We start from the raw sequence: 12,538 nt of genomic DNA on the forward strand, positions 1-12,538 counted from the left end.
CAAATTTACGGCCTGGTGTTGCCACCAGGTAGGCCAAAACCATCCCACAAAAACAAACTTAAATTTTGTGCGGTTTTGCCAAACAGCTCTTAATCCCACCACAGTGTCCGATTTCAAAAAGGCTTTACGACAAAAGAATACCTTGCGATTATGTTAGGTCAGCACCTAGTCACAGAAAAACAGCCATTTTTCCAGCCAAAGAGAGGAGTCACAAAAAGCCGAAATAGAGATACATTGAATCACTAACCTTTGATGATCTTCATCAGATGACACTCATAGGACTTCATGTTACACAATACATGTATGTTGTTCGAATAAAGTTCATATTTATATCCAAAAATCTCAGTTTACATTGGCGCGTTACATTCAGTAATGTTTTGCTTCCAAAACATCTGGTGATTTTGCAGAGAGCCATATCAATTTACAGAAATACTCATAAACATTGATAAAAGATACAAGTGTTGTATCTATAATAATTCCAATGCATGGAATTATAGATAAACTTCTCCTTAATGCAACAGCTGTGTCAGATTTCAAAAAAGCATACCATGCAATAATCTGAGTACGGAGCTCAGAGCCCAAACCAGCCAAAATAAATATCTGCCATGGAGTCAACATAAGTCAGAAATAGCATTATAAATATTCACTTACCTTTGATGATCTTCGTCAGAATGCACTCCCAGGAATCCCAGTTCCACAATAAATGTTTGATTTGTTCCATAAAGTCCATAATTTATGCCCAAATTCCTTCTTTGGTAGGGTGTTTAGTAAACAAATCGAAACTCACGAGGCACGGGCAAGTCCAGTGGAAATGTCAGACGAAAAATCCAAAAGGTTATATTACTGGTCGTAGAAACAAATCAAACGATGTATAGAATCAATCATTATGATGTTTTTATCAGAAATGTTCAATAATGTCCCACCCGGAGAATTCATTTGTCTGTAGAAAAGCAATGGAAGGAGAGGTAACTTTCTCATGACCGCGCGTCATGAGACTGACTCATTCCCCTCTCATTCAGCCCCCCTTCACAGTAGAAGCCTGAAACAACATTCTAAAGACTGTTGACATCTAGTGGAAGCCTTAGGAAGTACAAGATGACATATCCCACTGTATATTCAATAGGGGCTGAGTTGAAAACCTACAAACCTCAGATTTCCCATTCCTGGTTGGATTTCTTCTCAGGTTTTTGCCTGCCATATGAGTTCTGTTATACTCACAGACATCATCCAAACAGTTTTAGAAACTTCAGAGTGTTTTCCATCCAATACTAATAGAATGCATATATTAGCATCTGGGACTGCGTAGGAGGCAGTTTATTCTGGGCACGCTTTTCATCCAAACGTGAAAATGCTGCCCCCTATCCATAAGAAGTTAAGACACTAGCAGCTTACAGATGCTAGGCAAGACAGGAATGTCAGCGTTCTGCCATAGCCAGCTAAGAGCCCGGATCTCAATCCCACTGAGCACGTCGGGACCTGTTGGATCGGAGGGTGAGGGCTATGGCCATTCCCCCCAGAAATGTCCGGGAACTTGCAGGTGCCTTGATGGAAAAGTGGGGTAACATCTCACAGCAACAACTGGAAAATCTGGTGCACTCCATGAGGAGGAGATGCACTGCAGCTGGTGGCCACATCAGATACTTACTGTTACTTTTGATTTTGACCCCCTTTGTTCAGGGACACATTATTCAATTTCTGTTTGTCACATGTCTGAGGAACTTGTTCAGTTTGTGTCTCAGTTGTTGAATCTTATGTTAATACAAATATTTACAAATGTTAAGTTTGCTGAAAATAAACTCAGTTGACAGTGAGAGGACATTTCCTTTTTTGAGATATATATATATATATAAATAAATGTACAGCAAGAGACAGACACCCTCATACACATATGCACACACTACCGAACGTGCATACATAGACAAACACCACAACCCCCTCAACTCCCCCCTCATAGTGTATAGTATACACTCACAAACAGACAGATGCATACACATTACATACACTTGTCCCCAGAGAGTTGAGGAATGTGAGATCAGTTGTCATAGGACATTAATCCTCATGAACACCCACACAATAGGAGTAGCATGTGCTACAGGGACCCTCCAGGGGCTCAGAGTGTGTCCCACAGGGACGGGCATTATGTTGAATCCCAGCACAGTTTCACATACAGTAGACACCCTCTAATGGGATATGGATGTGAAAATAATAATGTCACGGAGGTCTGATAACAAGCAAGTTTTTCCTTCATTTGTCTTTTATGGTAATATTTTGAGCGTATCATCTTTGCCTAGGGTGAGAGAACTTATAGACTACCAACAGACTGATCTAGATCTAACCGATGTCTACAGAAACCAACTTGACAAAAAGTGTGGTAGTCAAGTCAAAGCGTATTGAATTCATATCACATTAGGTCACCTAGCCTACATTTTTCTTTTCCTAATCTCGCTGACTTTGAAGATGGTGAATAGGGTGACCAGATGTCCCCGATTTCCAGGGACAGTCCTTGATTTTTGTGGCCTGTCCCCTGCTAGAGGTGTCCCAATTAGCCCTTAGAAAGAAATTAACTCTGTCGTTAAACTGAGTCTGATATTTCAATAATCAAAACACTGTATCCAATCAGATTTGTAAAAATATTGCCTGTCCCTGTACCAAACTTGTTTGCCCCCGCAGCTTTGCCGCATACCTTGAATGTTCAGGCAAACGTGGGATCAGTGATACATTGTAACCACTGCATGAACCATGCCCAGAAAGTGTTTCATGCAACATCATAGGCTATCAAACTTGACATTTACTAGATAGAAATTGCTTACTTCTTTTAGCCTATGTTATGACGACTAAAAGTAGGCTATTTGAAAGGACTATAGCGAAAATGTGTTAACTATTTCCCAGATTTTAATTTCCAAAATCAGGTCACCATGGTGTAAAGAAACATTAGTCATCCACCCCTTCTCTCTCTCTCTCTCCATTGGAATGTGTGCCATCCTGGGGGGCTAGCAGTTGTTAGCGGGCATGTGTGGCTGCAAGTGCCAGCTCTGTTTGTGCACCTGGTCAAAAATGTTATCCCTAAAACACGACAGACATTTTTCAAAATATCCCTTTACACCCGTTACTGCTGTTAGGGAAGACGGATAGTAGACTCTGTCCAGTAGTTATACCTCCTTTCCAAAACTGCGACAAAAACATTGTTAAAATAATTTGGTGATACAGTAAAACCTCTGTTGAATAAAAACCAAGAACTCAACATGATATCCATGAATGGATTGAAAATATATTAATGAACCATAGACAAATGGACAGCCGAGTGGATCAGAATCCTGCACAGAGATGTATATGAAATCAAAGGGAAATGAAAAAGTAATTTTACCACGGCAGCAGAAATAGACCGTCCCGCTGATGAAACAGCATTTCCCCAACCAGACAGCCTCCTTCGCATGCATTTAAATAATCTCTCAGCAGATTACAACCGCAGCAGAATAGTGCCATTTGGCATCAATAGTGTCCATTAATTAACATGGACGAGTGTAAACTGCCCAGAGCAATAATATACTCCTTAAAGACAAGAGAAGAGAAAGAAAAGAGCAAATAAGACAGAGGGAGCAAAAAACTGCATACTTTTGAAGAATACTTGAATAATTAATCAAGGAGAATCTCAAATGGAAAATAATTAAATCAACAGATGGTCTCTCTATTACTCCTGTTTCATTCCCTTCTCCACTCCCAAGCTCTATCCTTCACTCAATCTTGGCTTTGCGTGTGTCCAGAGAAGCCCCTTGCTTTGCCCCCCACTCTTCTTCCCGTGCAACAGACTGACCCTGGACAGACGACTCCATTCACTCTCCTGTTCAGGCCAGCCTCAATGGAGACAATGGAGGGGCTCAGTGGCCAGTAAATCTCCCAGATCAACACGAGCTTGGAGGGTCTAATCCAGCTAATCTTATAGCATTGTGACACTCAACTCTCAGGCATGGCCCACTGTTGCAACCGACACCAATGGAAAGTCATTAGCTGGACACACTTAAGGTTACGGCACAGACGTCAGGCTAGCTAATTCTAATGGTCAACATCAGCTAGCTAGGAAAAGCTCCTTCTCAATATTAGCTGGAAAATGCTCCCATTGCACTCTTTCTAAACCCCAATTTCAACAAACAAAGGATTTGATCAAATCACTTTATGCCATTTGAACAAATAACTTGTCCTCATATTGACCACTTTCTCTATTGGGAGCAATGACATGTACTGCTAAGTGAATGTCGACATTAACCAATAGGAGCATGTGTGCAACATCGGGACAACTACACTAAAAGCAACGTCAAAAAGGTTATCCCCAGTAATACACTTGTTATTAACAGTTAATTTCCACCATTTACGCAGAGTGGAAGCATTGCAGATAGCAGTGACACACATCAATTAGTCCACTCACCTCAGAGCTGCTCGCTGTCTATTGTGTGCCCTAAGGGGCCAGAGACCTCAGAGCCTCAGGAATAAGAGTGTGGTTCCTGTCTCCGAGGGCCAATCCCATGCTCTATCCCACTCCCAGCCACTGGCTCACTGATGTTCCAATATCACATCATAACGCGTTGAATCACCAGGGATGAGGGAAGATGGAGGGTGTGAATCCTGTTGACAAAGAGAGCTAGATGAGTCACTCTATGGCCTATTTATGAAGAATGCGCATGTCCCATAAAGTGAGGCAGTAGGCAGCCTGCTGGCATCAGAATTGATAAATGTAGCATATTCAACGCTGACAATAATTTATTGGTACGGAAGTTACCGATACCTCAGGCTCAGATGATTACAGTTAAATAGGAATGTCTATGTAAATAAATTACCATCACTGCCAAGAACCACTGCACAAGGATGTAGAAATGCCATCTTTAATTTGCAAACCTCTGTTTTGAATGTTTCTCTGAATATTCATTTTCCTTTCCTTTGTGCTTTCTTAGTCAAAGTGACATAGCCTGGAGCATTATTAGTTCAGATGATTTAATTCAACACCACATACTGCTCAGCTGATCAATATCTTCTATACAGTTCCCGTTTAAGGAAAGTCAATACAATACAACAGTTACGTATACCGTCAGTCAGCTTATCGGAAGACATGACCAGTACACTTCGCCTCAGCCTGACACACTCAAGTCAACTGAGTGTGAGCCTGCTAGATTTAGACTATTGCGGGGGAGGAAACCACAACATCCAATGGTTGCCTTTCAAACACAAAGCTCATGTATCTCTACCAGTAGCTAATGGGTCTTCTGCTTTCACTCCTCATCAAATCAACCAAAGGTGACACCGTCGTCCGTCTCTGATCAAAAGCGCATAATTTAAAAAAGGACCAAAAGCGTCACTTTGGTCATGACAAGTCAAGACCTTTGACGAGGAACCCAACTTCGAGACACCAGGAGCTAGCTGGCTGTGGTCTTCTGGTTGACACGTGGCGCCACTATGTCCAGCCAAACCCTGAGAGGAAGAGACCAAAAAAAGACGTGGTCCCAGTTAGCAAACTTCACACCCGCCACGTCTGGTTTTCCATTTAGCCCAAAGACTTCATTAAGCTCTTGAACATTGCTTTGCCTCACTCCACACGTTTCCTGTGAGAATCCACATCCTGAAGAAATATCACCGTGCAAACCAGTTGCGGAACTTTAAACGCCCTGTGGGCTGTGTAACTGGCAAAAGAGAAGATGATAATAAACTGTTTTGACTGCTTCTCTACTGTTGTAAAAAATACAAAACATGATTGTGAATAGTCTCACTATCAAGCACCAGTGTTTCCATCTGGTAAACCAATGTGAGTCTCTCACTCTAGCTCTTTCTCCATCCCACTGCCACCAACGCAACTCTTCCCTGTAGGCAATGAATGCATGATCAAGTACCCAAGCATCTTCTGTGACCTATATCCCTGCAGCAACACCAGAGACTTGTCAAGTTGTCACTGATCCCCACTCTTTACCATTTGGTATTTTAATTAAGCAATGCTTTCCTGGCAGTTTCTGCCACTCTCCCAAGGCTAATACAAAATACCATATGACTTTTTGACTGTCACCTACATTAAATTAGAGCATCTGCGTTATGATTATGACCAAATGTAATACATTACATGCACTCCATATACATTGAGTATACCAAATATTAGGAACATCTTCCTAATATTGAGTTGGGTGGTGGACCATTCTTGATACACACGGAAAACGGTTGAGCGTGAAAACCCAGCAGCGCTGCAGTTCTTGACACAAACCGGTGCGCCTGGCACCTACTACCATACCTCGTTCAAAAGGCACTTAAATATTTTGTATTTCCCATTCACCCTCTGAATGACACACATACACAATCCATGTCTCAATTGTCTCAAGGCTTAAAAATCCTTCTTTAACCTGTCTCCTCCCCTTCATCTACACTGGTTGAAGTAGATTTAACAAGTGGCATCAATAAGGGATCAGAGCTTTCCCCTGGATTCACCTGTTCGGTCTATGTCATGGGAAGAGCAGGTGTTCTTACTGTTTTATACACACATATGCATTCAAGAAAGAGATGGTCCAGCTTGGAGTATATCCACACCTGCTCCATTAACTCCAGACATCGTCTCATACAATTCAAGGTATTACACAGATTACACCATTCCAAAACCAAACTGCATAGGATATTTCTTGATACATCCCCTATGTGTGATAAATGTCAGGCTGCACAGGGTACACTACTCCACTGCTTTGCCCTATGCTCTAGCTTGTATGGTTACTGGTGTGGAATTTTTAGGATCCTCTCTGAAGTTCTGGAGACTTCAATTGACCCAGACCCGCTTCTGATAATCCTGGGAGTGTCTGATTCCCTAAACGGATTAACCAACCCCCAAAAACAACTCATCTCTTACAGTCTCATTTCGGCAAAAAAACGAATCTTGTTATTTTGGAAAAAGAAGGAAGCGCCTACTACCAAATTATGGCTCAGCGAATTGGCAAACACTGTACACTTAGAAAGGATTAGATATATTCTGAACAATAAATTATCAACATTTGATCAAATCTGGCAGCCTTTCCTCTCTTACTTGGACCATTCGGCACTGTGAATTTGTACTTTTTAAACGCACTCTCAATTGTAATATTTTAATCCACCTTTGGGCAGCATGTGCTGGCACCACCACCCGAGCAGTCGGGAGGGGAATAAGGGGAAGGGATAAAGGGGGGGAAGAAGTGGGGGAGGGATAAAGGGGGGGAATAAGTGGGGGGTGACACCTACCCTCTTTCTTTCTACCTGTCCTTGTTCTGTATGTCTTGTTTTGTAATATTTGTTTTGTACCCAGAACTCTGGGTATTTTTATTTCTGTCTGCTCTTTTATGTTTAGTTAAAAATTGTATACCTGCCTTTCATACCTATACACAATTCCTGTGTGTGTTCAATACAAAAAAAAATATTTGAACGAAAGAGATGGTCCGAGAGAGCCAAAGGTGAAAGAGTGAATGAGTCAGGGTAGGGCCCAAGAAATTGTGAGGGAGAAGTACCTTGACAGAGGGACAGAAAGCTGGGCACATCTGCATGGAAGACTTTGTGACTTGGCATTGAGTGTGCTTCAATACCCTTTAATCTGGTTGAGCTAGCCCCCACTGAAACACACGCCACATGCACACACACTGATGCTCACGCTCACACACACACTGCCCGTCCAAAGGTTTCGAAACCCTGTCCTGTTTAATACACACATTCTGTCCTATCCATCTAGGCATCAAAAGGTCATATGACAGAAAGGTGGGGTCATGTCATGTGGTTTCTGCAGTGTTTAGCCCACAGGCTGTGAAGTGTGAAAGTGTACACGTGAAGGTAAGTCACAATCCTGCAACTCGCGTTAAAAGGTGTAGTGGAGCAGGCAATGTGTGCGTGCACCAAGTCAATTAGATCAAATCGGTTGTTTCTGAGCAAGCAGTCATATCAAGGCTAAAATACTGTGGGGCTCAACGGTCGGTCACACATCCCAAAAACCTAACCGCAATAGCCTAAAACTTTATTCGATTCACAAGGTTTTAGACTACTAATATACAATCTTACATTTCCCAATATCTGTTTATATAACATGTGTTTAGTCAGCAAACTGTCCCCCTTTCCTGTAACAATCAAATTCAATCACTCAGTTGATGCTTTTATGAACTGTGCTTAGGAAATGTATTGAAAAAGGCATTTTTGCTTTTATGGTACCTGCTTTTCCAATGTTTAAGCTTTTTTCCTTATTCATGCCGCAAAATGTGCAAATATGCCAAAACGGCTACTTTTTGTCAGTTGAAGACTTGTACTGTGATATCAGGTGATCTTAAAGAGTTTTAAGTGTGGTTTATACAACTACCAATGATTTATCATTTGTATATGCCACCAAATATAGAACCAAAAGAAACAAAGGGATTTTCTCCCTGAAATGAGTGTATATCTGAGAGAACTCCCCATAATGCACTGCTCTCCCACCCCACCCTTCCTTCCACCCGTTAGGTCATGGCACACACCTATACAAACATTCCCTTCGCTTGTACACTGTTGACCAGGATGATTGAGGCAGGAGAGGGGGAGGGGTGGAGGAGGGAGGGAGAAACAGTGCTTTCCTCACATCTGCAAGTAATAATCTATACTGTGTGAATGCTTGTGGGCTGGATTAGCAGGCCTGTTGTTTTAAAAGCACAGTAACCCCCTTTTGCAGAGAGACACTGGTATTAATGTTGGGGTAGGCGGGGGAGAAACCAGAGGCTGGTAATCTTCTTATGGGAATGCTTTGGCCTTGATTACCAGACCACTGTGCTCTGACAGACAACCCTTTCCTTTTCATTCTGCCACAGACAAACAGACATTACATACATCACAATGAGCGGAGGCCATAGAGTCACAATTTCTGTAAGCATTGAAATATGATAGAAGGGGGAAAAAAAATTGAAAAGCATGCTACGACTTATGGCAGTTGGCAGATATGGATCTGGCATAAAAATATTTCTGTTCTACATTGATTAGATCAGCAGGGGTTTACGTTTGGTTGGAATTAAAGGCTGAAAAGGTTCAATATAAAATGCTTAGTTTGACAAGACCTACAAGACAGTTGCAATGAAAATGTCACAATGTGAACAGGAAAAAACAAAAAAGCAGACGATAATCGAGATTGGTCAAAAACTGAGTGCCACGCTGCTTTTATTTCCTAAAGACGTAGACGTTAACATTGTATGTGAATTAGTAGAGATGTCTCAAGAAGATTTGGCAACTCATTCCTGTGTGTGTGTGTGTGTGTGTGTGTGTGTGTGTGTGTGTGTGTGTGTGTGTTCTTCCCCTCGTGATTCCAGTCATCTACACCCAGCTCTTGGTAATTACCTAATATTTCTACACACCCCAAACCCCCCCCAAAAATATACCAAACAAAATCTCTGCTGCTGATGAGCCATAGCAATCATAGTTAGAGAAAAGGGGTAAGGAGAGAGAATGAGATGGGAAGAGAAGAGAAGAGATGAGGAAGCCTAGAGGGACAGAAGGTCGGGTTCAAAACGGTGTCTCATGCGTCGACAACCTTTCCACCGTTTCCATAGGACATAGGTAAATATCTTCTGCCAGGACTGCCCAAAAACCCCACATACAGAACGCTAAAACAACAGTTCAAGCATCCCAATGTCACTCTATAGCAGGAGTCGCCAACAGGTCGGTTGCGAGCTAGCCCACCTATGAGGATTTTGCAAAAACAATTCTGAAAATACATGTCATTTTCACGTGGTCCACCGCAAACTGTCATAAACAAATCTCACAAGTATCAGACACCGCAAGCTACCAGCTACTATCTAATAAACAGAACATTATCCCACCCCTGGTTAGCCACTATTGGCTTAAAAAGCCAAACCTAAGATAATATCTGCCAATTAATTTCCCGTAATATTGCCCCCGTCAGTCTGTGTGGTGCGCACGTTTGTATATCACTCAGTGTGTAAGCAGTTGATGTGATAACCGTCTTGTGGGTTGACATTCCTCACTTGCTACTGTAGATTATCCTCAACAGGGGGCCCCTCAGGGGTGTGTGATCAGTCCCCTCATGTACTCCCTGTCCACTCATGACTGCATGGACAGGCATGTCTCCAACACCATCATTAAGTTTGCCGATGACACAACAGTGGAAGGCCTGATCACCGACGAGACAGCCTATAGGGAGGAAGTCAGAGACCTGGCCGTGTGGTGCCAAGACAACAACCTCTCCCTAACGTGATCAAGATAAAAGGAGATGATTGTGGACTACAGGAAAGAGGCCCGAGCACACCCCCACTCATCGACAGGCAGTCCTGGCAGAAAATATTTTCCTATGTCCTATGGAAATGGTGGAAAGTGGAACAGGTTGAGAGTTAAGTTCATTGATGTCCACATCACAAACTAACATGGTCCAAGCACACCAAGACAGTCGTGAATTGGGGACAACACCTATTCCCCCTTTGTAGATTTGGCATGGGTCCTCAAATCCTCAAATGGTTTTACAGCTGCACCATCGAGAGCATCCTGACGGGTTGCATCACTGCCTGGTATGGCAACTGCTTGGCCTCCGACCGCAAGGCGGATGCTCTAGTCGGCTGGCCCTCGCTACATATTCGTCGCCAGACACACTGGCTCCAGGTCATCTATAAGTCTATGCTAGGTAAAGCTCCGCCTTATCTCAGCTCACTGGTCACAATAACACCCACCCGTAGCACGCGCTCCAGCAGGTATATCTCACTGGTCATCCCCAAAGCCAACACCTCATTTGGCCGCCTTTCCTTCCAGTTCTCTGCTGCCAACAAAGGGAACGAATTGCAAAAATTGCTGAAGCTGGAGACTTATATTTCCCTCACTAACTTTAAACATCAGCTATCTGAGCAGCTGTACATAGCCCACACAATCTACCTACCTCATCCCCATATTGTTTATATTAACTTTTTTGATCTTTTGCACACCAATATTTCTACTTGAACATCACCATCTGCTCATCTATCACTCCAGTGTTAATTTGCTAAATTGTAATTACTTCGCTACTATGGCCTATTTATTGCCTTACTTCCTCACGCCATTCGCACACACTGTATATAGACCTTTTTTTATTATGCTATTGACTGTACACTTGTTTATTCCATGTGTAATTCTGTGTTGTTTGTGTCGCACCGCCTTGCTTTATCTTGGCCAAGTCGCAGTTGTAAATTAGAACTTGTTCTCAACTAGCCTACCTGGTTAAATAAAGGTGAAATAAAAAAGGCACTACAGAGGGTAGGGGGTATGGCCCAGTACATCACCGGGGCCAAGCTTCCTGCCATCCAAGACCTCTACACCAGGCAGTGTCAGAGGAAGGCCCTAAAAATTGCCAAAGACTCTAGCCACCCTAGTCATAGACTGTTCTCTCTGCTAGCGCAGGGCAAGCGATACCGGAGCGCCAAGTCTAGGTCCAAGAGGCTCCTAAATAGCTTCTACCCCCAAGCCATAAGACTCCTGAACAGCTAATCAAATGGCTCCCCAGACTATTTGCATTGCCCCCCCCCCCCAGAACGCTGCTGCTACTCTCTGTTATTATCTATGCATAATCACTTTAATAACTCTACCTACATATTACCTCGACACCGGTGACCCCACACATGGACTCTGTACCGGTACCCCTTGTATATAGCCCCACTATTGCTTTTTGGTATTTTCTGAAAACTAAACTGCATTGTTGGTTAAGGGCTTGTAAGTAAGCATTTCACTGTTGTATTCGGTGCATGTGACAAATACAATTTGATATTAACAATTAAAAAAGGGCCAGATAAGCAACTAAAGGGGAATTACTACATTTGTTCGTTTTATATCAAGCCTAACAAAAGTTTTCTGATGTGATTTAAGCATTTACATAGGCTCAGAAAATCCAGTTTCATTGTTTCTCTATGAACAGTTGTAATTTTGAGTGTAAAATTAATAACAAAAAAAAACAAACAGATGGTGACACAATTTAGGTGACTTTGGGAAAATATAAAGACAGAATTTGGGAGAATATGTTTTGGGGGTTGATTTTTGAAGGCCCCCCTTAGAGTTGTTAATTAACCATTATTTTACCAGGTATCTTGACAGAAAACAGTGTTCAAGAGAAAGTAGTGCACTAAGGACCTGGGGAAGAGTTGCAGAGGAAAGAAAAAGAATGTGCCCATTCGAAAGCTAGAAGAAAATGGAGTAGCTTACAACAGGTTTAATTTTTATTTTATGTAGCTCTCATGCTAGAAAAGGTTGGAGACCCCTGCTCGATACTATTCTCTTTTGGTGCAGGAGTTGCCTGTTGAGAACATTTGAATCATTTGAATCATTTGAATCCCTTATAGAAAAGTTAAAGATATGCCGGTTGACTGCCATCTAGCCATGTTAGTGATATCAATCCACTAAGATCTTTGTAATTACTTCGAGATTTGGGTATATGACCCCATTACATACCCCAGCCCAGACCTGCAGTGGCAACAAAGCTGTAATCTTGCATCCTCCATATGTAGCATCTAACACCACAAGTTTTTTTAGATCCAAACAGCTAAATATTTAAACGTGCATCCTTGCCACCCGCCAT

At 42.4% G+C, this 12,538-nt stretch overlaps 1 protein-coding gene across 6 annotated transcripts in view; it reads right to left on the reverse strand.

Annotated features, from left to right (window-relative positions):
- LOC129815393 (nck-associated protein 5-like) overlaps positions 1-12,538 on the reverse strand; it is a 112,361-nt gene that overhangs the window by 82,482 nt on the left and 17,341 nt on the right. For all 6 annotated transcript variants that reach the window (XM_055869175.1, XM_055869176.1, XM_055869178.1 and 3 more), the window contains exon 2: positions 4,421-4,617. The gene's annotated coding sequence lies outside the window, so the exon portion shown is untranslated. The remainder of the gene's footprint in view (positions 1-4,420; positions 4,618-12,538) is intronic.

Source organism: Salvelinus fontinalis, chromosome 18 (assembly GCF_029448725.1).
Source record: "Salvelinus fontinalis isolate EN_2023a chromosome 18, ASM2944872v1, whole genome shotgun sequence".
NCBI lineage: Eukaryota > Metazoa > Chordata > Actinopteri > Salmoniformes > Salmonidae > Salvelinus > Salvelinus fontinalis.